The sequence below is a fragment of the Lissotriton helveticus genome, chromosome 6 (assembly GCF_964261635.1).
Source record: "Lissotriton helveticus chromosome 6, aLisHel1.1, whole genome shotgun sequence".
Lineage (NCBI taxonomy): Eukaryota > Metazoa > Chordata > Amphibia > Caudata > Salamandridae > Lissotriton > Lissotriton helveticus.
The window spans coordinates 2087576755-2087602075 of NC_136067.1; the positions used below are offsets into that span (position 1 = coordinate 2087576755).

At 50.1% G+C, this 25321-nt stretch overlaps 1 pseudogene; it reads left to right on the forward strand.

The window, feature by feature from the left end:
• Positions 1–2066: 2066 nt before the first annotated feature.
• On the forward strand, positions 2067–4713 carry LOC144765617 (28S ribosomal RNA; annotated as a pseudogene).
• The last annotated feature ends 20608 nt before the right edge of the window (positions 4714–25321 follow it).

Genomic DNA, 25321 nt, shown 5'->3' on the forward strand with positions numbered 1-25321 from the left:
TTAAGGCTTGTATTTTCGTTCTAATACGATCCTAAATCAAAAACCGTTAGCAACCGTATCCAGTGCACGCAAAAAGAACGCGCTAAACTTGAATTCCATACGTGTTTGCGGTTACAACAGAACATCAATTTGGCCCAAAATGAATATCGGGGCCACAGTGATACAAATACAAATTTTATACCACTTGCTGTTCTTTTTTCTCCAGATTCCTAACTTTGTGACATTAAGAGAACAACTAAGGTAAATATTAAACATGTGTTTACCGGAACATAAGGTCTCACATATATGGATATTAAAACATGTTTACATCTACATTTCCAGCTGGTTCTTCAATCTAAGGAATATAAAACGATAAGAGATATAAGATCTTGACCATCTTCAAAAAGTGAGTACCATGTAATTTTGGCCTCCCCCCCTGGTGTCTCAAGATGCCCAGAAAGAGTGCATTTTTTCATTGATTACCTCTTTTCTGTCAAATTTCACAGAACCAACACAGATAACTTGAAGACATACAGGTAATGTTTGAGTGTTGGGAAAGACTGAATATTAAGTTTGAAGACCGCTTAGTTTGTGCTTGGTAGTAAGAATGGTTATTCTTGTGTTTTCACATTAATTCCATCTGTGGTCCTGAGGATAATCCCCGCAATTTGGGGGATTTGAAACGCGTCAACCCCTTGTTTGTTTGTTTGTTCTATTAGGCCAGTCATACCTTCATGGATGTTTTGTTTAATTTTGAATAATTTATGATGGCTTTTTTTTATGTACTAAACAATATTTGTGACTGATTGACTATATAGTAGGTGCCCCCACCTGACTCAAAAGATATAAATAACTAAGGGACACATACACACACAAACTTCTTTTCTTTTCTTTGTTTCTCCATTGCACTACATATGTTTGGTATGAATGTGACACAGATTGGTAGTGGAGGAATCTAAAACGAATGCTTGTGGCTTTCTTTCACCCAAAAATCTTTTTTCTTTTACACCTTTGTCTTGTACATATTTGCATATACAAGTTGTAAATAGGAGCTCCCCTTGTAAATATCATTGTGAGATTATAACTGATTGTTAATCATATTTGAATTCCAAAAAAGTATCCAAAAAAACTTGAATAAATACATTGGTTTCAAGATTTATTTCAGACTGAACGGCTAGTCTTTGCAGGACAGTGTTGTGTTCATTGTCTTGCTGAAATCATTTGAACTCATTGAGCAGAACTGGCATTTTGTTTTGTTGATAACTACAGCACATTTCCACAGCAGCTCAGAACGTCCATTCCGAGGAATGCCGCTGCCGCCAGGCTCCGGCACCCCTACCTCTTCACTCATGCTGCGCCTTCGCCTGCCTCTCCCTCCCGGGGGAGACGGCTGGGCATGCCGGTGCCCATGCAACCGCACCTCTCCACACCCCTCCAGTGACCCCTCCCACCCCGGCGATTGGGCACCTTCCCCTGGCAGGCTCCCAAGAGATTGAGGGGTGCATGAAGGTTGCCGGTCGGGGAGATGGGCATGCGGCTCCCACCCAGTCATCAGGTGTGGCTACCTGGTTGATCCTGCCAGTAGCATATGCTTGTCTCAAAGATTAAGCCAGTACAGTGAAACTGCGAATGGCTCATTAAATCAGTTATGGTTCCTTTGATCGCTCCATCTGTTACTTGGATAACTGTGGTAATTCTAGAGCTAATACATGTCGACGAGCGCTGACCTCCTGGGATGCGTCCATTTATCATAACAAGACTAATCTGGGACCGCCCGGCCACTTTGGTGACTCTAGATAACCTCTGGCCGATCGCACGTCCCCGGGGCGCTGAGGTGAGGACCGGGACTTTGGCGACCGGTCTGTCACAGGCCCATCCCGGGGTGCCTGCGTGCCTGCCGCGGGTGGCTATCAGTGGTTTCCCACTGGCTGCCCACGTGCACGCGCCTCGGGTGCCAAGCTTCGTGGCCGGCTTCTTGAGAAGGGCAAATCCCCTTCCAGATCCGATCCGGGGAAAGAGGGCGGGCCTGCCCCGGCAACCCCCTTCGATGCTCCAGCGTTATTCTTCCGACTATGACCTCAGATCAGACCTGCAGAATTTAAGCATATTACTAAGCGGAGGAAAAGAAACTAACCAGGATTCCCCCATTAACGGCGAGTGAAGAGGGAAGAGCCCGGCGTCAGATCCCCGCCCGGGGACGGGCGCGGGAAATGTGGCCAACAGAAGACGACTCCCCGGCGCCGCTCAGGGGGCCAAGTGTGATCGAGGCTCACTCTGCGGATGGTGTTAGGCCGGTAGCAGCCGACGGCCGACATGTGGCCAACAGAAGACGACTCCCCGGCGCCGCTCAGGGGGCCCAAGTGTGATCGAGGCTCACTCTGCAGATGGTGTTAGGCCGGTAGTAGCCCCCGGCGCGCCGGTATCGGGTCTTCTCGGAGTCGGGTTGCTTGGGAATGCAGACCAAGACTTGATCTAAGGCTAAATACGGGCACGAGACCGATAGCCAAGTACCATAAGGGAAAGTTGAAAAGACCTTTGAAGAGAGAGTTCAAGAGGGCGTAAAACTGTCGAGAGGTAAACAAGTGGGGTCCGTGCAGTCTGCCCGGAGGATTCAAAATGGCAGGAAGGTCGGTGGCCCGGGAGTTCCAGATTCCCTCCGCGGGACCAGCGCCCAGGCCCTACCCGGCCCCGGCAGGTTGCATTTCCTCCGTGGTGGTGCGCCGCGACCGGCTCCGGGTCGGCTGGGAAGGCTTCGGGGTGGCAGGTGGCCGTCCGCTCAGAAGGACGGTGTTACAGCCCCCCTGGCAGCAGCTTCGCCATGTCCGTGGGGTCGAGGGAGATTTGACTGCCTCCGCGCCCTCTCCTGGGCACCCCACTGGGCGTGCTGGGGCAGTTGAAGGGGGACGGGCCCCCTGCTCCCAGCGCGACTGTCGACTTGGGCGGACTGTTCTCAGTGTGCCCCGACCGCATCGTCCATTGGGCGGAGAGGCCCACGCCAGGGGTCTGCGGTGATGTTGGTTACCCACCCGACCCGTCTTGAAACACAGACCAAGGAGTCTAACACGTGCGTGAGTCAGAGGGCCGAGCGAAACCCTGTGGCGCAATGAAGGTGAGGGCCGGCACATGACAGCTGAGGTGGCATCCCGCCGCGCTTCCAGCGGTGGGTGCAACACCGGCCCGTCTCGCCCGCTCTGTCAGCGAGGTGGAGCATGAGCGTGTGTGATAGGACACAAAAGATGGGTAGGGCGAAGCCAGAGGAAACTCTGGTGGAGGTCAGTAGCGTGGGTGCACCACCGGCCCGTCTCGCCCTCTCTGTCGGCGAGGTGGAGCATGAGCGTGTGTGATAGGACACAAAAGATGGTGAACTATGCCTGGGTAGGGCGAAGCTGGAGGAAACTCTGGTGGCGGTCGTAGCGGTCCTGAGGTGCAAATCGGTCGTTTTAGTAGCTGGTTCCCTGCCAAGTTTGCCTCAGGATAGCTGGCGCTCGGAGCCCCAGTTTTATCTGTTAAAGCAAATGATTAGAGGTCTTGGGGCTGAAACGATCTCAACCTATTCTCAAACTTTAAATGGGTAAGAAGCCTTGCTCGCTGGTGTGGAGCTGGGCATGGAATGTGAGTGCCTAGTGGGCCACTTTTGGTAAGCAGAACTGGTGCTGCGGGATGAACCGAACGCCTGGTTAAGGCGCCAGAGGCCGACGCTCATCAGACCCCAGAAAAGGTGTTGGTTAATATAGATAGCAGGACGGTGGCCATGGAAGTTGGACTCCGCTAAGGAGTGTGTAACAACTGACCAACCGAATCAACTAGCCCTTAAAATGGATGGCGCTGGAGCGTTGGGCCCGTTGCCGGCGCTGAGAGCCGCGGGGGCTAAGCCGCGATGAGTAGGAGGGCCGCTGCGGTGAACACGGAAGCCCGGGGCGAGGGCCCGGGTGGAGCCACCGCTGGTGCAGATCTTGGTGGTAGTAGCAAATATTCAAACGAGAACTTTGAAGGCCGAAGTGGAGAAGCGTTCCATGTGAACAACAGTTGAACATGGGTCAGTCGGTCCTAAGAGATGGGCGAGCGCCGTTCGGAAGGGACGTGTGATGGCCTCTGTTGCCCTCAGCCGTTCAAAAGGGAGTCGGGTTCAGATCCCCAAACCCGGATTTGCAGCGGCGGGTGCCCTCGCGGCGTGCAGTGCGGTAACGCAAACGATCCCGGAGAAGCCGGTGGGAGCCCCGGGGAGAGTTCTCTTTTCTTTGTGAAGGGTAGGGCGCCCTGGAATGGGTTCGCCCCGAGAGAGGGGCCCGAGCCTTGGAAAGCGTTGCGGTTCCGGCGGCGTCCGGTGAGCTCTCGCTGCGCTGGTCCTTGAAAATCCGGGGGAGATGGTGTAAATCTCGCGCTGGGCCGTACCCATATCTGCAGCAGGTCTTCAAGGTGAACAGCCTCTGGCATGTTGGAACAATGTAGGTAAGGGAAGTCGGCAAGTCAGATCCGAAACTTTGGGATAAGGATTGGCTCTAAGGGCTGGGTCAGTCAGGCTAGAGAGTGAAGCAGGACAGGGCGCGCGCCGCGGCTGGGCGAGGCGCCTCCCTCTTAAGTGTGGCAGGGTATGCTCAGACGTGAGTCCCTTGCTCACTTTGCCACTGGATTCAAGCAAGCCGGGCTGAAGACGGCTGGAATGCCAGAAACCGGTCCTCGGAAGCTTGTTTCCGGTCCAGGGAAGGCATGGCTTGGCAGTTCAGGCTGGACTGTTCCCATGAGGCACAGGGTCAGACTGATTTGCATATAGCCATGTCTGAACTGGAGTGGCAGAGTGGGCTAAAGAACGGTGATGGATCAAACCCAGATCTTTTGACTGGGTGCGAGTGTTTGATTGGTTCAGATGCACCGTCCATCACCACCCCCTTTTGTACCGCTTTGGCCGCCATAAGTGTGGCAGGGTATGCTCAGACGTGAGTCCCTTGCTCACTTTGCCACTGGAGTCAAGCAAGCCGGGCTGAAGACGGCTGGAATGCCAGAAACCGGTCCTCGGAAGCTTGTTTCCGGTCCAGGGAAGGCATGGCTTGGCAGTTCGGGCTGGACTGTTCCCATGAGGCACAGGGTCAGACTGATTTGCATATAGCCATGTCTGAACTGGGGTGGCAGAGTGGGCTAAAGAACGGTGATGGATCAAACCCAGATCTTTTGACTGGGTGTGAGTGTTTGATTGGTTCAGATGCTCCGTCCATCACCACCCCCTTTTGTACCGCTTTGGCCTCCATAAGTGTGGCAGGGTATGCTCAGACGTGAGTCCCTTGCTCACTTTGCCACTGGATTCAAGCAAGCCGGGCTGAAGACGGCTGGAATTCCAGAAACCGGTCCTCGGAAGCTTGTTTCCGGTCCAGGGAAGGCATGGCTTGGCAGTTCGGGCTGGACTGTTCCCATGAGGCACAGGGTCAGACTGATTTGCATATAGCCATGTCTGAACTGGGGTGGCAGAGTGGGTTAAAGAACGGTGATGGATCAAACCCAGATCTTTTGACTGGGTGTGAGTGTTTGATTGGTTCAGATGCTCCGTCCATCACCACCCCCTTTTGTACCGCTTTGGCCGCCATAAGTGTGGCAGGGTATGCTCAGACATGAGTCCCTTGCTCACTTTGCCACTGGATTCAAGCAAGCCGGGCTGAAGACGGCTGGAATGCCAGAAACCGGTCCTCGGAAGCTTGTTTCCGGTCCAGGGAAGGCATGGCTTGGCAGTTCGGGCTGGACTGTTCCCATGAGGCACAGGGTCAGACTGATTTGCATATAGCCATGTCTGAACTGGGGTGGCAGAGTGGGCTAAAGAACGGTGATGGATCAAACCCAGAACTTTTGACTGGGTGTGAGTGTTTGATTGGTTCAGATGCTCCGTCCATCACCACCCCCTTTTGTACCGCTTTGGCCGCCATAAGTGTGGCAGGGTATGCTCAGACGTGAGTCCCTTGCTCACTTTGCCACTGGATTCAAGCAAGCCGGGCTGAAGACGGCTGGAATGCCAGAAACCGGTCCTCGGAAGCTTGTTTGCGGTCCAGGGAAGGCATGGCTTGGCAGTTCGGGCTGGACTGTTCCCATGAGGCACAGGGTCAGACTGATTTGCATATAGCCATGTCTGAACTGGGGTGGCAGAGTGGGCTAAAGAACGGTGATGGATCAAACCCAGATCTTTTGACTGGGTGTGAGTGTTTGATTGGTTCAGATGCTCCGTCCATCACCACCCCCTTTTGTACCGCTTTGGCCGCCATAAGTGTGGCAGGGTATGCTCAGACATGAGTCCCTTGCTCACTTTGCCACTGGATTCAAGCAAGCCGGGCTGAAGACGGCTGGAATGCCAGAAACCGGTCCTCGGAAGCTTGTTTCCGGTCCAGGGAAGGCATGGCTTGGCAGTTCGGGCTGGACTGTTCCCATGAGGCACAGGGTCAGACTGATTTGCATATAGCCATGTCTGAACTGGGGTGGCAGAGTGGGCTAAAGAACGGTGATGGATCAAACCCAGATCTTTTGACTGGGTGTGAGTGTTTGATTGGTTCAGATGCTCCGTCCATCACCACCCCCTTTTTTACCGCTTTGGCCGCCATAAGTGTGGCAGGGTATGCTCAGACATGAGTCCCTTGCTCACTTTGCCACTGGATTCAAGCAAGCCGGGCTGAAGACGGCTGGAATGCCAGAAACCGGTCCTCGGAAGCTTGTTTCCGGTCCAGGGAAGGCATGGCTTGGCAGTTCGGGCTGGACTGTTCCCATGAGGCACAGGGTCAGACTGATTTGCATATAGCCATGTCTGAACTGGGGTGGCAGAGTGGGCTAAAGAACGGTGATGGATCAAACCCAGATCTTTTGACTGGGTGTGAGTGTTTGATTGGTTCAGATGCTCCGTCCATCACCACCCCCTTTTTTACCGCTTTGGCCGCCATAAGTGTGGCAGGGTTTGCTCAGACGTGAGTCCCTTGCTCACTTTGCCACTGGATTCAAGCAAGCCGGGCTGAAGACGGCTGGAATGCCAGAAACCGGTCCTCGGAAGCTTGTTTCCGGTCCAGGGAAGGCATGGCTTGGCAGTTCGGGCTGGACTGTTCCTATAAGGCACAAGGTCAGACTGATTTGCATATAGCCATGCCATGTCTGAACTGGGGTGTCAGAGTGGGCTAAAGAACGGTGATGGATCAAACCCAGATCTTTTGACTGGGTGTGAGTGTTTGATTTGTTCAGCTGCTTCGTCCATCACCACCCCCTTTTGTACCGCTTTGGCCGCCTTAAGTGTGGCAGGGTATGCTCAGACGTGAGTCCCTTGCTCACTTTGCCACTGGATTCAAGCAAGCTGGGCTGAAGACGGCTGGAATGCCAGAAACCGGTACTCTGAAGCTTGTTTCCGGTCCAGGGAAGGCATGGCTTGGCAGTTCAGGCTGGACTGTTCCCATGAGGCACAGGGTCAGACTGATTTGCATATAGCCATGTCTGAACTGGGGTGGCAGAGTGGGCTAAAGAACGGTGATGGATCAAACCCAAAACTTTTGACTGGGTGTGAGTGTTTGATTGGTTCAGATGCTCCGTCCATCACCACCCCCTTTTGTACCGCTTTGGCCGCCATAAGTGTGGCAGGGTATGCTCAGACGTGAGTCCCTTGCTCACTTTGCCACTGGATTCAAGCAAGCCGGGCTGAAGACGGCTGGAATGCCAGAAACCAGTCCTCGGAAGCTTGTTTCCGGTCCAGGGAAGGCATGGCTTGGCAGTTCGGGCGGGACTGTTCCCATGAGGCACAGGGTCAGACTGATTTGCATATAGCCATGTCTGAACTGGGGTGGCAGAGTGGGTTAAAGAACGGTGATGGATCAAACCCAGATCTTTTGACTGGGTGTGAGTGTTTGATTGGTTCAGATGCTCCGTCCATCACCACCCCCTTTTGTACCGCTTTGGCCGCCATAAGTGTGGCAGGGTATGCTCAGACAGGAGTCCCTTGCTCACTTTGCCACTGGATTCAAGCAAGCCGGGCTGAAGACGGCTGGAATGCCAGAAACCGGTCCTCGGAAGCTTGTTTCCGGTCCAGGGAAGGCATGGCTTGGCAGTTCGGGCTGGACTGTTCCCATGAGGCACAGGGTCAGACTGATTTGCATATAGCCATGTCTGAACTGGGGTGGCAGAGTGGGCTAAAGAACGGTGATGGATCAAACCCAGAACTTTTGACTGGGTGTGAGTGTTTGATTGGTTCAGATGCTCCGTCCATCACCACCCCCTTTTGTACCGCTTTGGCAGCCATAAGTGTGGCAGGGTATGCTCAGACGTGAGTCCCTTGCTCACTTTGCCACTGGATTCAAGCAAGCCGGGCTGAAGACGGCTGGAATGCCAGAAACCGGTCCTCGGAAGCTTGTTTCCGGTCCAGGGAAGGCATGGCTTGGCAGTTCGGGCTGGACTGTTCCTATGAGGCACAGGGTCAGACTGATTTGCATATAGCCATGCCATGTCTGAACTGGGGTGTCAGAGTGGGCTAAAGAACGGTGATGGATCAAACCCAGATCTTTTGACTGGGTGTGAGTGTTTGATTTGTTCAGCTGCTTCGTCCATCACCACCCCCTTTTGTACCGCTTTGGCCGCCTTAAGTGTGGCAGGGTATGCTCAGACGTGAGTCCCTTGCTCACTTTGCCACTGGATTCAAGCAAGCTGGGCTGAAGACGGCTGGAATGCCAGAAACCGGTACTCTGAAGCTTGTTTCCGGTCCAGGGAAGGCATGGCTTGGCAGTTCAGGCTGGACTGTTCCCATGAGGCACAGGGTCAGACTGATTTGCATATAGCCATGTCTGAACTGGGGTGGCAGAGTGGGCTAAAGAACGGTGATGGATCAAACCCAAAACTTTTGACTGGGTGTGAGTGTTTGATTGGTTCAGATGCTCCGTCCATCACCACCCCCTTTTGTACCGCTTTGGCCGCCATAAGTGTGGCAGGGTATGCTCAGACGTGAGTCCCTTGCTCACTTTGCCACTGGATTCAAGCAAGCCGGGCTGAAGACGGCTGGAATGCCAGAAACCAGTCCTCGGAAGCTTGTTTCCGGTCCAGGGAAGGCATGGCTTGGCAGTTCGGGCGGGACTGTTCCCATGAGGCACAGGGTCAGACTGATTTGCATATAGCCATGTCTGAACTGGGGTGGCAGAGTGGGTTAAAGAACGGTGATGGATCAAACCCAGATCTTTTGACTGGGTGTGAGTGTTTGATTGGTTCAGATGCTCCGTCCATCACCACCCCCTTTTGTACCACTTTGGCCGCCATAGGTGTGGCAGGGTATGCTCAGACAGGAGTCCCTTGCTCACTTTGCCACTGGATTCAAGCAAGCCGGGCTGAAGACGGCTGGAATGCCAGAAACCGGTCCTCGGAAGCTTGTTTCCGGTCCAGGGAAGGCATGGCTTGGCAGTTCGGGCTGGACTGTTCCCATGAGGCACAGGGTCAGACTGATTTGCATATAGCCATGTCTGAACTGGGGTGGCAGAGTGGGCTAAAGAACGGTGATGGATCAAACCCAGAACTTTTGACTGGGTGTGAGTGTTTGATTGGTTCAGATGCTCCGTCCATCACCACCCCCTTTTGTACCGCATTGGCAGCCATAAGTGTGGCAGGGTATGCTCAGACGTGAGTCCCTTGCTCACTTTGCCACTGGATTCAAGCAAGCCGGGCTGAAGACGGCTGGAATGCCAGAAACCGGTCCTCGGAAGCTTGTTTCCGGTCCAGGGAAGGCATGGCTTGGCAGTTCGGGCTGGACTGTTCCCATGAGGCACAGGGTCAGACTGATTTGCATATAGCCATGTCTGAACTGGGGTGGCAGAGTGGGCTAAAGAACGGTGATGGATCAAACCCAGATCTTTTGACTGGGTGTGAGTGTTTGATTGGTTCAGATGCTCCGTCCATCACCACCCCCTTTTGTACCGCTTTGGCCACCATAAGTGTGGCAGGGTATGCTCAGACATGAGTCCCTTGCTCACTTTGCCACTGGATTCAAGCAAGCCGGGCTGAAGACGGCTGGAATGCCAGAAACCGGTCCTCGGAAGCTTGTTTCCGGTCCAGGGAAGGCATGGCTTGGCAGTTCGGGCTGGACTGTTCCCATGAGGCACAGGGTCAGACTGATTTGCATATAGCCATGTCTGAACTGGGGTGGCGAGTGGGCTAAAGAACGGTGATGGATCAAACCCAGATCTTTTGACTGGGTGTGAGTGTTTGATTGGTTCAGATGCTCCGTCCATCACCACCCCCTTTTTTACCGCTTTGGCCGCCATAAGTGTGGCAGGGTTTGCTCAGACGTGAGTCCCTTGCTCACTTTACCACTGGATTCAAGCAAGCCGGGCTGAAGACGGCTGGAATGCCAGAAACCGGTCCTCGGAAGATTGTTTCCGGTCCAGGGAAGGCATGGCTTGGCGGTTCGGGCTGGACTGTTCCTATGAGGCACAGGGTCAGACTGATTTGCATATAGCCATGCCATGTCTGAACTGGGGTGTCAGAGTGGGCTAAAGAACGGTGATGGATCAAACCCAGATCTTTTGACTGGGTGTGAGTGTTTGATTTGTTCAGCTGCTCCGTCCATCACCACCCCCTTTTGTACCGCTTTGGCCGCCATAAGTGTGGCAGGGTATGCTCAGACGTGAGTCCCTTGCTCACTTTGCCACTGGATTCAAGCAAGCCGGGCTGAAGACGGCTGGAATGCCAGAAACCGGTCCTCGGAAGCTTGTTTCCGGTCCAGGGAAGGCATGGCTTGGCAGTTCGGGCTGGACTGTTCCCATGAGGCACAGGGTCAGACTGATTTGCATATAGCCATGTCTGAACTGGGGTGGCAGAGTGGGCTAAAGAACGGTGATGGATCAAACCCAGATCTTTTGACTGGGTGTGAGTGTTTGATTGGTTCAGATGCTCCGTCCATCACCACCCCCTTTTGTACCGCTTTGGCCGCCATAAGTGTGGCAGGGTATGCTCAGACATGAGTCCCTTGCTCACTTTGCCACTGGATTCAAGCAAGCCGGGCTGAAGACGGCTGGAATGCCAGAAACCGGTCCTCGGAAGCTTGTTTCCGGTCCAGGGAAGGCATGGCTTGGCAGTTCGGGCTGGACTGTTCCCATGAGGCACAGGGTCAGACTGATTTGCATATAGCCATGTCTGAACTGGAGTGGCAGAGTGGGCTAAAGAACGGTGATGGATCAAACCCAGATCTTTTGACTGGGTGCGAGTGTTTGATTGGTTCAGATGCACCGTCCATCACCACCCCCTTTTGTACCGCTTTGGCCGCCATAAGTGTGGCAGGGTATGCTCAGACGTGAGTCCCTTGCTCACTTTGCCACTGGAGTCAAGCAAGCCGGGCTGAAGACGGCTGGAATGCCAGAAACCGGTCCTCGGAAGCTTGTTTCCGGTCCAGCGAAGGCATGGCTTGGCAGTTCGGGCTGGACTGTTCCCATGAGGCACAGGGTCAGACTGATTTGCATATAGCCATGTCTGAACTGGGGTGGCAGAGTGGGCTAAAGAACGGTGATGGATCAAACCCAGAACTTTTGACTGGGTGTGAGTGTTTGATTGGTTCAGATGCTCCGTCCATCACCACCCCCTTTTGTACCGCTTTGGCAGCCATAAGTGTGGCAGGGTATGCTCAGACGTGAGTCCCTTGCTCACTTTGCCACTGGATTCAAGCAAGCTGGGCTGAAGACGGCTGGAATGCCAGAAACCGGTACTCTGAAGCTTGTTTCCGGTCCAGGGAAGGCATGGCTTGGCAGTTCAGGCTGGACTGTTCCCATGAGGCACAGGGTCAGACTGATTTGCATATAGCCATGTCTGAACTGGGGTGGCAGAGTGGGCTAAAGAACGGTGATGGATCAAACCCAGAACTTTTGACTGGGTGTGAGTGTTTGATTGGTTCAGATGCTCCGTCCATCACCACCCCCTTTTGTACCGCTTTGGCCGCCATAAGTGTGGCAGGGTATGCTCAGACGTGAGTCCCTTGCTCACTTTGCCACTGGATTCAAGCAAGCTGGGCAGAAGACGGCTGGAATGCCAGAAACCGGTACTCGAAGCTTGTTTCCGGTCCAGGGAAGGCATGGCTTGGCAGTTCGGGCTGGACTGTTCCCATGAGGCACAGGGTCAGACTGATTTGCATATAGCCATGTCTGAACTGGGGTGGCAGAGTGGGCTAAAGAACGGTGATGGATCAAACCCAGATCTTTTGACTGGGTGTGAGTGTTTGATTGGCACAGATGCTCCGTCCATCACCACTCCCTTCACCACTCCCTTTTGTACTGCTTTGGCCGCCATAAGTGTGGCAGGGTATGCTCAGACGTGAGTCCCTTGCTCACTTTGCCACTGGATTCAAGCAAGCCGGGCTGAAGACGGCTGGAATGCCAGAAACCGGTCCTCGGAAGCTTGTTTCCGGTCCAGGGAAGGCATGGCTTAGCAGTTCGGGCTGGACTGTTCCCATGAGGCACAGGGTCAGACTGATTTGCATATAGCCATGTCTGAACTGGGGTGGCAGAGTGGGCTAAAGAACTGTGATGGTTCAAACCCAGATCTTTTGACTCGTGTGAGTGTTTGATTGGTTCAGATGCTCCGTCCATCACCACCCCCTTTTGTATCCCTCTGGGGCGGTGGCGACTCTGGATCGCCCCAGCTGCGGTGGTCGCCTCTCCCCGTGCCCCCTCCCAGGAGGCACGGGGCCGGCATTCTGCCTCGGCTGGCGCCTAGCAGCTGACTTAGAACTTGCGCGACCAGGGGAATACGACTGTTTAATTAAAACAAAGCATCGTGAAGGCCCGAGGCGGGTGTTGCCGTAATGTGATTTCTGCCCATTGCTCTGAAAGTCAAAGTGAAGAAATTCAATGAAGCGCTGGTAAACGGTGGGAGTAACTATGATACTTAGCAAGTAATACAACCTCAAACTTCTGGATCAGCAAGCATAACAAAATGAAAGAAAACAGTACATAGCTGCGCTGATGTTAAGAGCAAATGTTTTATATACTAGAGAAACCATTACTAGGGGAAGGAACCATACATTTGCTACATGTCGGTATGTAATGATGTTTGCGAAACAATTTCTCATATTTCAGGCGCATGTCCTAAAACTAAGGACATTAGGATAAAAAGACATAACAAAATTCTGGAATTGCTCATTGATAGAGCAAAAAGGTGTGGTTGGATGGCATATAGGGAACCACATGTTACGAATAATCAAGGAGAACTACAAAAACCAGATGTAGTGTTTACCAAAAATGGTACAGATGTAGTGATTGATGTTTCAATTCGTTTCGAAAACTCTCAGAATTCCCTTGAATTAGCGTGTGAGAGTAAAGTGAAATACTATCAGGATCTGTCACAGCAAATCAAAGATCTCACAAAATGCAACACTAAAATTTCATGGCTTTATCATTGGATGTCGTGGTATTTGGCCTCAATGTAATGATGTTGTTCTTGCTGATTTAGGTCTGCAAATGTCATTCCGATTCAAGAAAAATGTTTCCCTGACTACTTTAATGGACACTCTTAAAATGTGCCAAGTATTCATGGACAATTGAGTATCAAGCTTATACTGAGATGTACACTTTCTTGCAGCACACGTCACCCTTTTAAAGCATATTGTTTTAACATATAGGTTTATAGTTGACACAAGCTTTAGTATAGATGTGAATTTTATAGATGTGCTTTTTCTAGTTAGATGTGCAATTTGTAGATGTGTATTTTTATAAATGTGTGCTTATACCAATTTAAATATAGTTGTGTACATCATACTTATTGAAATGTCTTGAATGATGAATAAATCTCAAATAATCTCATACACATATTTATCACACATTGATTATTGATGTCCTGCTAATTATATTTTAATTTCTCAGGACTGTTCGTAGACAATTTTAAATTGTTGGAATAATACTGCAGGGTGTACTATCTCTGGCCTATACGTGATCACAGTTCCAGTGAGGACAGCGTTCAGTGTGGCTGTACTCAGTAGCGAAAGAATATTGTATTGTTGGAAGCAAAACCGAATTGACGCTGATGGGCAGCATAATAACCCAGAATGAGCCACTGCGAGGTGGTACAGAAATAGCCAAATGTCTCATCATCTAATTAGTGACGCGCATGAATGGATGAACGCGATTCCCACTGTCCCTACCTACTATCTAGCAAAACCACAGCCAAGGGAACGGGGGCAGGATCAGCAGGGAAAGAAGGCCTGTTGATCTTGACTCTAGTCTGGCAATGTGAAGAGACATGAGCACTTCAAGAGCATTTAAAAGATGCTCGTCCTCCTCTCGCCTCTGACCTGGACTCGAGCATCTCCAACCTTAATGACTGGTTGGGTGAGGCAATCGAGTCGCTGGCCCCTCTTAGGCCAATTAAAACATTCAGGTCCTCACCCACAGCCCCCTGCTACTCGGACGAACTGAGACAGAAAAAATCTGCCTGTAAAGTTCTGGAGAGGCGCTGGAGACTAGGATACTCAACAGAAAGTAAACTTGAGTATCGTACTGCCCTGAAAGAGTATCGGAAGCTGATAATAAAGCAATGTCAATGAGGGGAGAGATACCTTGTTGGATATGCCTGTTGAGAATAGGATGTTGTATGCTCATATGAAAGATGCTTTAATGTTAAGGTATGGCCGAACCCCAGAGAAGCACCGACAAGCCTTTTGAGAATGTAAGAAGTTGCCTGGTATGACGTGGGTTGAATATGTGTCATTTTTTGCAGAGCCATGGATGGTTGGGTAAAGGGTAGCAAAGTGGAAAGGTATGATGCTCTTTATGATTTGTTTGCTTGGGAGCACTTGTCTAATAACTGTTTCCAGGGCTATGCCAGCACCTTGTTGATAGCAAGATATCTAACCCTAGAAAACTTGCTGAATAGGCGGACCGCTGGGTCAGTACCAGGGTCCACAAGGGTCCAGTGGGAGACTCAGCCAAAGGTGGGCAGGGTCCCCAGCAGAAGAGTGGGGGGGACAAGGGTAAACAGAGGGAGTTTCAGAAAGGGCCCCAAAGTAATCCCCAAGGGAATCAAGGGAAGGGTTCCCAGACTCCCCCAGTAAAGAAGCCAGAGGCCCCAACAGGTAAACCTGTTCCTAGGGGCCCAATGAGCTGCTACGCTTGTAAGCAGGTGGGACACCGTTATTATGATCCGCAGTGTCCCGTGAAGATTTCTAATGCACCACCACGTGCACCACCCCGTCAGATGGCGAGTGTAGCCCTGGGAGGGGAGGAGATGGTTGCCCCTGGTGGGTGGGGTCCCGCAGAAAAGTCCCTGGTCTCTTTAGTAGACATGGAATTGGTCCCTCCAAACCCTCTACACTAAAAAATACAAGCAGTGGGTGGCCATTAATGGCAATAGGGTGGAAGCTCTCAGAGACACCGGTTCGAGTGTGACAGCTGTCAAGTGTCACCTAGTGTCCAGAGAGCAGGTGGTCCCACATGCATTCTACCCAGTGATAGCTGCTGACGACACTCAAAAGAGATGTGAGGTAGCTCAAGTTCCCTTTGAATGGGGGGGAGGGTTTCAGGTACTCTTCAAGTCGCTGTAAGGCCCGCCATGTCTGTTGATTGTCTCCTGGGCAATGATTTGGAAAACTCCCCTTGGGCTAAGGTGGAGCGAGAGAAACATTTGAGAATGTTGGGCGTGCCAGAGTGGGTGTGTGTAACCACTCGATCGATGACAGCTAGTAAGGGTGCTGCTGGGGTCCCGGAAAGTATGGCCCAGGACCCAGCGTGAAGAGAAGAGGCAGGAGGCGCGGGAAACCGGCCCCCATAGTTCCCGCAGTCCAGGAGGAGGCAGACCTTGAGGGGATTGCCCTGGATCCCACAGGGGAACAAGTTGCTGAACTGGGAGACCTGCCCGAGCTGACCCACTGGCATCAGGATGGTGGTCCCTCCAGGGAAGAATTTTGTGCTGAACAGAAAGTGTGCCCTTCTCTTGTGGGTATGAGGCAGCAGGCCTCAGCCCAGACAACAGGTGATCAGTCAGGATCACATTTGGTCTACTGAGAGAACGATCTCCTGTATAGCGAGCCTAAGGCTGCTGAACCTGGGTCAGCCCGTGTGCTGGTGGTACCTAAGCGCTTCAGGGCCTTCCTACTGGGTTTGGCTCATGTCGTTCTGTTAGCTGGACATCTGGGGCAGGACAAGACCTTTGACAGGCTTGTCACCCATTTTTATTGGCCTCAGATGAGAAGGGATACAGATATACTTTGTAAAACCTGTCAAACTTGCCAGGCAAGTGGGAAAAGCGGTTGGAAGCAGAAGGCTCCCTTCCAACCTTTTCCCGTAGTCAGTACCCCCTTTGACCGGGTGGGGATTGACATTGTTGGACCCCTGGACCCCAAGACAGCCATGGGCAACTGGTTCATCCTGGTCTTGGTGGACCATGCCACACGGTACCCGGAAGCCATCCCTCTCCGCACAGTGACGGCCCCCGTGGTGGGACGGGCACTGATGGGTGTTTTCTCCCGCATGGAGTTCCCCAGAGAGGTAGTGTCAGACCGGGGCACCAACTTCATTTCCAATTATATGAAGTCTCTGTGGAAGGAGTGTGGGGTAACCTACAAGTTCACCACTCCTTACCACCCTCAAGGTAATGGGTTGGTTGAGAGATTCAACCGAACCCTCAAAGGCATGATCATGGGTTTTGAAGAACCAATGAGGCATAAATGGGACGTCCTCTTGCCATGCCTGCTGTTTGCTTACCGAGAGGTGCCACAAAAGTCTCTAGGGTTCAGCCCCTTTGAGCTTTTGTACGGTCACCCGGTAAGAGGACCTTTGAGTCTGGTCAAAGAAGGCTGGGAGCAATCTCCCAGGAAACCTCCCCAGGATGTATACAGTTACATGCTGGCCTTTAGGAACCAGACTCGGTGCTTCAGAGATCTTGCTCAGGCAAATCTGGAGGCCAGCCAGGAAGAGATGAAGCGGTGGTACAACCGGAATGCCACTCTGGTGGAGCTTCAACCTGGTCAGAAAGTTTGGGTCATGTCCTCTGTAGAACCTTGTGTGCGCAAGGACAGGTGGACTGGACCGTTTGAGGTTGTGGAGAAAAAGAGCGATGTCACCTACTTGGTGGACTTGAAGTCTCCCAGGAACCCCTTGTGGGTCCTGCATGTCAACCGATTAAAGCCCCACTTAGCAAGGGCCGAAGTGGGCATGCTCCTAGCTACAGATGCTGGAATGGAGGAGGAGAGTGAGCCTCTTCCTTACCTCCTGTATGCAAAAGAGCAAGACGGGTCAGTGGATGGTGTTGTCCTCTCTGACACACTGACCCCTGAGCAGCAGCAAGATTGTCGCCAACTGTTGGGACAATTCCCTGATCTGTTCTCCTTGATCCCTGGTGTCACTCGGTGGTGTGTCCATAATGTGGACACCGGGGACAGCACTCCTGTAAAGCACAAGGCCTACAGAGTGACTGACAAGGTCAGAGCATACATCAAGAAGGAGGTCTCCAAAATGTTTGCCTTAGGGGTGGTTGAGTCCTCTAGCAGTCCTTAGGTCAGCCCAGTGGTCGTGGTCCCGAAGGCTGCAGCGCCTGGTGCTTCACCAGAACTTGGGCTCTGTGTGGATTACCGAGGACTCAATTCAGTCACGAAGACTGACGCGCACCCCATCCCCAGAGCTGATGAGCTCTTCGATCGGTTGGGGGCTGCCCGGTACCTCAGTAGGTTTGATCTAACGTCTGGGTACTGGCAGATTGCCTTGACTGATGGGGCAAAAGAGAGGTCAGCATTCTCCACACCAGATGGGCACTACCAGTTCCGGGTTATGCCCTTATGCCCCTGCCACCTTCCAGAGGTTGATCAACCAGGTATTTGCTGGACTGGAGGATTTCAGTGCCGCCTACCTGGACGACATCGCAGTGTTCAGCGCCAGCTGGGAGGAACACTTGCGCCACCTCCAGGAGCTGTTGTTTGCCCTGCGCGGAGCAGGCCTCACAATCAAAGCCAGTAAATGCCAGATTGGGCAGGGTTCAGTGGTGTACTTGGGCCACCAAGTAGGGAGCGGCAAGGTGGCCCCCCCCTGCAACCCAAGATCGATACCATCCTGGCTTGGGCACCGCCCAAAACCCAAACTCAGGTGAGAGCCTTCTTAGGTCTCACGGGTTACTACAGGAGATTTGTCAAGGGGTATGGCAACATCGTGCACCCCTTGACTTCGCTGACTTCCAGGAAGCAGCCGAGACTTGTGATCTGGACTGACACCTGTTAAACGGCTTTCGACACCCTGAAAACTGCAATGTGTACAGAACGAATACTCCAGGCCCCTGACTTTTCTAAAGAATTTATTGTCCAGATGGACGCTTCAGAGCATGGCGTGGGGGCTGTTATATCACAGATGAATGAAGAGGGCCGAGACTTACCTGTAGCCTTCATCAGTAGGAGGTTACTTCCCAGGGAACAGAGGGGGAGTGCGATAGAGCGAGAAGCATTTGATGTGGTCTGGGCGCTGAGGCCCTACCTGTTTGGGACTCACTTCCGGGTTCAGACAGACCACAGGCCCCTCAGTTGGTTGATGCAGATGAGGGGTGAGAATCCAAAGCTGTTGAGGTGGTCCATTTCCCTACAGGGGATGGACTTTACGGTGGAACACCGTCCTGGTACAGATCACGCCAATGCTGATGGTCTGTCCAGATTTTCCGCCTTAGTGATGAGGAATCCCTAGGTTAAGGGTAGTTCTCCCCACATTTCAGCTGGAGGGGACATGTGTTAGACCTGGCATCATTGGCATGAGTCTCTCCTCCATTTTTTCTGTTTGCCTCCTCTGTTTACGATGTTTTTGCTGGAATATTGCTTTGGGCACCGTGCCGCTGCTGATCAGCGCCACAGTGCAAGTGCTCCCGATGTTAAATTGATGCATTGATTGGATTACATGTTTGGCTTATTTGGTTTACTGTCAGTCCCTCGTAGCGTGCACCCAGAGTGCCAGGGAGTGTAAATACAAATGCCGCTAGTGGGCTTGCAGCACCTATTGTGCCACCCACAGAAGCGGCCTCGTAAAAGTATGTCTAAGGTCTGCCATTGCAGAACCTGCGTGCAGTATGGTACTGTCATGCGGACTGAGCAAGTGCACCTACTCGCCAGTCCCCCAGCCTTCCCTTAACTTCATATCAGTCACCGCTATGGTAGGCCCAAGGGCAGGGTGCATTGTAAGGATAAGGTAGAACGAGCCCTGATGTGTGTGGCATGTCCTAATAGTGGATTTTTGCCAAGGAACAAGGAGAGAGGAACTGAGTGTGTACTCTCGAACTTTGCCGAGAAAATCTCCAAGGGCTGGAAAAGTGCCAGCCTCCTGTTGAAGTCACAGGGCTAAAGGACTTCACCACCTGCTAAAAGTGCCTGTTGCTGGAACGTGGAAGTCCAGCACCTCTAAAGAAACCAGCAATCTCGACGTCGACGGACGCCGCCGAATCCAGCTCGACATCGTGAGTGCAGCTCCAGTGTCCCGCACCTTCAACGCCGCCCGCCGGGCCCGATCGATGTCAGTAGCGACGCCGCTACCGATCGCCTCGACACAGAAGCCCTCTCGAAGCCGTGAGCGCTGCCCACTCTTGCAACGACGACATCGATGCCGCCGCTGTATCCTGCTTCGCTACCGTGAGCGCTGTTCCAGTCCGACACCTCTTGACACCGAGGATTATCGTGCGCTTCATTTTCAAAGGTACTGTGTTGGTGAGGTCTGTCTCGACTCCGGGCTCGGAGTAGCGCTCCTCGCGGTCGACACCGAACCTTTGGAATAACTTTGCTTCGACGGCGTGTGACTCCTGTGGGGGTTACCTTGTTGCCAAGAACTGTGCTTTAAAGAAGAAGAGTTGCTTTTGTTGCTAAAGACTGTTTACTAAGAAGAAACTTCACTTGAACTATTATTTTTCCTTCCAAGAGTTTTTATTAAGATTGTGGTATATTTTTGTCGTTATTTGGTCTTGTGCTAAGCCTTATATAAACATCCGTATTTTTATAATACCACCGTGTAGTGTCCATTTGTAGTGTATTCACTTTATTACTGTATATGGTCATAAATACTTAGATAAGCCTGTCTGCTCTGCCAAGCTACCAAGGGGTTGAGCAGGGGTTATCTGAGTGTGTGCAAGGGGTGAGGTGGGCACCCCTTGCCCTGGCTAGAGGAGGTGGGTCCCTATTTGTCAGAAGTGTATACCTCTGCTAACTAGCGACCACCGATTCTAACACTGGCTTTATCCACTATGCTGGCAGAGCTTAGTTTTCTGCCAACCCCTAATTGTTACCTATAATGGAAGAATATATGTTTGTTTCACAAATGCCTGCATAAAAGTTTCCCAGGCCCTAAGAGTTTTCCACCGTGTTAGATTCTAGGGGCGTCTGATGCAAAAGAGTAGGTCATACATTTTAGATCCTTTGCTGATTTGTCCATTGTGAACAAAGTCTCCTTTCTTATTAAATGAGGCAGTGTATTTTTCTCGTGACATTTTATTCAACAACAGTTCAACCAAAGGGTCTGAGGATGGTAAAAATGATTTAGTGGATGGTTGCTGTGGTGTTTCAGAATCAGAAGTATATACAGTCAGCTTATTTTCTCCTCCGACCCTTATCAAAATTAGCTTAAAAAGGTCTGTGAACTGTTGAGTATAACCTGGCTTTGATTTGGGGTGTTAAATCTATATGGTTTAGTATGTTTTTCATTTCAGCATCCAGCTGCTATGTCTTGTTTTTCCTTAAGGCCCAGTCTTACCGTGTAACGGACCCAAAATGTTCCAACTGATGTCAGGATATCAAACACATCTTCTGTGTGCTTCACAAGTTTCCACCAAATAAGACTGCTTAAAGTGGTATATCACATGTATCCTTTGAATCTTGTAAACTTTCTCTAAGGCTCCTGTACCTCTATTCTACACCCAGTACTTGTGATTGACCGTTCCATATCAATATGTGTTCATTTGCTGGCCTGCTTGCTTTTAGCACATGTCCTTCCTGGTGGGTACACTAAACATTTAACTAGGCAGAAGTACTCACTGTGGTCATTAAAATCTTAATAAATGATGTATGCAAGTCCTAGCAGGCATTGTTTCATCCTGTTTATATAAGGATACAGACTTGTGTAATCATAGTAGTGTATTTGTTGACTACCAATGCACACTCAATTGCATTATTACAACCCCCCAAGCAAGGCATCAAAGGGCTCATCAGGCTCCGGCAATTCCTTGCTTCTGGTAAAACACTTAAGCTCTTCTTTTGATCTTACAATACTTAGCCGCACATGCTCCCACAAGGATCTCATAACAACACCATGGTTCTTGTTATAATGTGCCTTTAACTAGGTCTAGAGGTACAGTTGCTCAAAGAGACTACCCAGCAGACTACTATACTCATGTGCGTCATAGCAGTGGGAACAGCCATAATAAAAACCCCTGTTTTATTCAAAAGTGGTCAGCACACCATTAACTATAGCATATCGATCTAGGAAATACAGCCCCACCTGATATTCACCACCGCTGACTTTGTGACTCAGGTCTGGTGTACAACTGTCTGACTGAAACATTTTACAGTGCATGTCACACTGGGGATTACACTTTGTGTTATAAATATGGTCACTATGTGGACACGCATATTTCACATATATGTTTATTACGTGATTGAAATGCTTGCCATGGTGTACAACAAACACAGTCTTACTTCTTAAATGCTGTCTAGACATGATGTACATCCACAACCTGCTATATTAGAGAACTTTAATGGTTACATCAAAGTAATTTTCAAACAAACCCAGTTCACCCAAGTCTTCCATAAGATTGTGGGATAACTGCAGATCAACATGAGTTTTTAAGGCCATAGACCACTTACGCGTGTTTGTTATGCAACTATCTGAAAGCAGCCCTATAATACTTGCTGTCAAAAAGATGTTGTTCTCAGCATGCTTACAACTGAGTAATAAAAACAGCATTTATTTTTCTCGAGATTTTACTGTCCAATGTACTCTTTAATGTTTTGGACACACCACCTTCTCTCCCGCGAATGTTGAGGGATATTATTGTGAAGGTACCAGGGCTGTGATTTCTGCTTTACTTTGTAAAAGTTTTGCAATGCTTTCCACAATTCTATTGCATCAAATAAATATGTTTGTGAAAGTCTTAGGACTATTAAGAACTTGTCTGCTGAAAGAGTTGGAAAAAACCTTCAGGCCTAAATTTTGTGAAAGAAATTCTAAATGTTCTTGTTTAGTTTAATAAATATCTTCAAATCTTTGTTATGTAGATCTTATTCACTCGAGTTAACAAAACAACTTTTTCACAAAACTCTGTAGTATGAAATGTCCTGCACATTTCTCTGCTATATTCTTATACTTTAAACAAATATGTCTAAAGAGACTGAAAATGAAGGAACAGGCGGTTATGCTGGCCTCAGCACTGGGGTGTTCAAGGAAGACTCATTTATTGATTTATTTAAACTTGTAAGGCGCACAGCTACCCGCAATGGGTTTCCCGGCGCTAAGGGAAAGACTGAAGAAGAAAAACTACAAGACTTAAAGGAGGGACAGCTGTTCAAAGAAAACAGTGCCTACTTAAAAAACCTATTGCTGAAAAAGCCAAGTTTTTAGTCCCTTGCGGAACTTAACAAAGTTAGTTTCCAACTTCAGACTCACAGGCAAGGCATTCCACGTTTTAGTGGCCAGATGCGAAAAGGAGCGGCCGCCCATCTTCACCAGCCTAAATCTAGGAACGACAAAGTCTCCCTTACCTGCAGACCTAAGTGTACGGCTAGGAGTATAGGCATGAATAAGACTTTGTAGGTATTTGGGGGCAGAGCCCTGTGTAATCTTAAAAATATAACATAAAGCCTTAAACTTAATTCTATTTTTAATTTCCAGCCAGTGCAAATCGCGAAGGGCAGGGAGTGCCGATACTTTCCGGGGAACATTGCGTAGCAGCCGTGCGGCAGCATTTTGGGCTACCTGGAGTTTTCTCAGCGTAGTCAGATCAGCGCCAAGGTACAGGACATTCTCGTAGTCCAGGCGTGATGTTATCAAAGCCTGGACCACTGTCCTTTGGATGTTGGTCGGAAGCATCCACAGGATTTTTTGGAGCCATTTGAGGGTGGCAAAACAAATGGCAGCCACTCATGGGCAGTCTTTTTTATGTGTCTCGTAAAGTTTAACATTAAACAAATATGGTTGGTTTCTAGAACAGGATAGTTCTTTGAGGCAGTGCCCTTTGCCATGACAACATCTTTTGGCTTGGGTAACACAATTGTTTTGACATACCTTCCACTTTTTGGTTTGGAAGCTGGTGAGCACTTGCATTTAGAGAATGTTCGGTGTTACTAAGCTCCTGAACTTCTACAGACTTCCAGCCTGATACTATTAAAGAGTGAGGGTTGTGTCTGTGAACTTTGTTTTTTTAAAACAATTACTATAAGGTACTCTTATTGTTAAATTTACTAGCATAAATAGAAAGCATGCCTGTATGTATACCCTCACAAGTATGCACACATACACTCTCACACATGTACATATATCACATTCTTTCATATTCACATTTGCCTTTCCTTTAATAAAGGAAATTGATCATACCTGCCAAGCAGTTCTTGCCATTAAAGAATATATTTAGATGTGTAGCATACACAGTTAATAGTTTTTAGGGCACATACATTTCTTTCCTACACAGCTTTGGGTGTTGGGTTTCGTTCCTTTTTGAGAACGTGGCGATGATGAGAAAGTAAAAAAGTTGGTGGGCACCTGCCAATTGCTCCTTGGCTTACCAGAGGCACTTACTAAACACACATTTTTTATTCTCACACTTATAAAAATCACCTTTAGGACATGACCTACTTTTACCTTTAAATACACACCCATGTGGGTTAATAAGTAGGTACTAGACCCTCTCCCGAATTAAAAAGAAGAACCCCTTAAATTCTGAGTTGATGTGTGATGTACAACAAGGGCTTTTTTGTATATGATAAAATAATTTGTGCCTATTTAAAAAAAAAAAATATCCCCCAGATATGCCTTGGTCTGCTTGGACCCATTCCCAAAGCCATTTCTGCCAATGAAGACCCCATCTCCTGGGACCTGATTTAGATAATATGGGTAGGGGACATACAGCCCACTCCCGAGACATATTCGGCTCAAGGGACTTCCTCCCCCGGGGTCCAAATTATTTAATAAAAAGAGGGGGATGTGCTGCCCTGTTCCCTGAGTCATATTCCCCATTCTCTGGGGACTGAATTATATTTTAATCGTGAGGAGGCCACTACACTCTTACAGGCAGGGAATTAGATAAAAAGATTTCTCTCATGGAAGCCAGAGTGACTGCTGCCCATCTCCTATTCAGAATCGGTTGACAGAGGAGAGGACTTCACTGAGGACCTCCACCACATCAATGCAAGTAAACATTGCAGCCGTCTCCAATTACCTTTATACGTATTTTTGCACTTTTATATAGCGCAAACTTGAGCCAAGGTATTGCAATGCTTTACATGATACCCAGCTGCATAAAAGAAAGATGCGTTCTGCTTTTTTAAGACACAGGTAGATTAAGTGATTTGCCCAGAATCACAGAGAGTTGAGCAGACGCCGAGACTTCAACCGGGTTCCCACGTTCCAAAGTCTGCCAAACGCCACACCCTCTCCAAAAGACCCTGGCTCGTATGTAAACATTGTGTAACCATGAGCTGCTCGAGGGTTGCTCAAAGGGGCTTTTAGCCACTCTTAAGATGCGACTATTCGCACTGAAATTCACCCACTTTAAGATGGACGCTAACAATGCCTTAAATCTTCAGGCAGTTGCACATTTATTGTTCTAGTTCAAATAGTTCATGCTAACCGTGCCACTGCTTAAAATCTATTATTCTTTTGAGCGCGCACGGCAGCAGGGCGAGGCAAGCGCAGCAGGGGGAGGAGGGGAGCCTGGCGATTCACTTGCGGGAGCGATAATGGCGGCGATCGCTCCACAAATAAATTGCCACACGAGCACGTGCTGCCTTTGAGTGCATAGGCACACGGGCACGTTATTGGCTGAAACGCCAGTGCAATCACAAAAGGTATTTTTGCCTTGCAGCGCATGCGAGACCTAAAAAGGCCTGGGTATGGAGTCCCCAGGACCTAAGCAGGTTTGAGGAAGGTGCCACATGGCTTCTTGCCCCTTTAAAATACATAATGCACTGGGGGATTAAGCCCTCAGGGCCTAAGGATGCTCATGGAGGGGTGGCACATGAGTTCCCGTCCATATTTTATTGCTTTGGCCCTGGGAAAAGGGATCCTCTTGGCCTCTTAAGGCTCAGGGAGGGGGACCACATGACACTCCTCCCATTTATAAAAAATATATATAATTGGCATCAGTTATAGGGTTCTCTGGCCTAATAAGGATTGGGGAGGGAGGCTGCCTGCGCTCCTCCCACAAAATTGTGGCC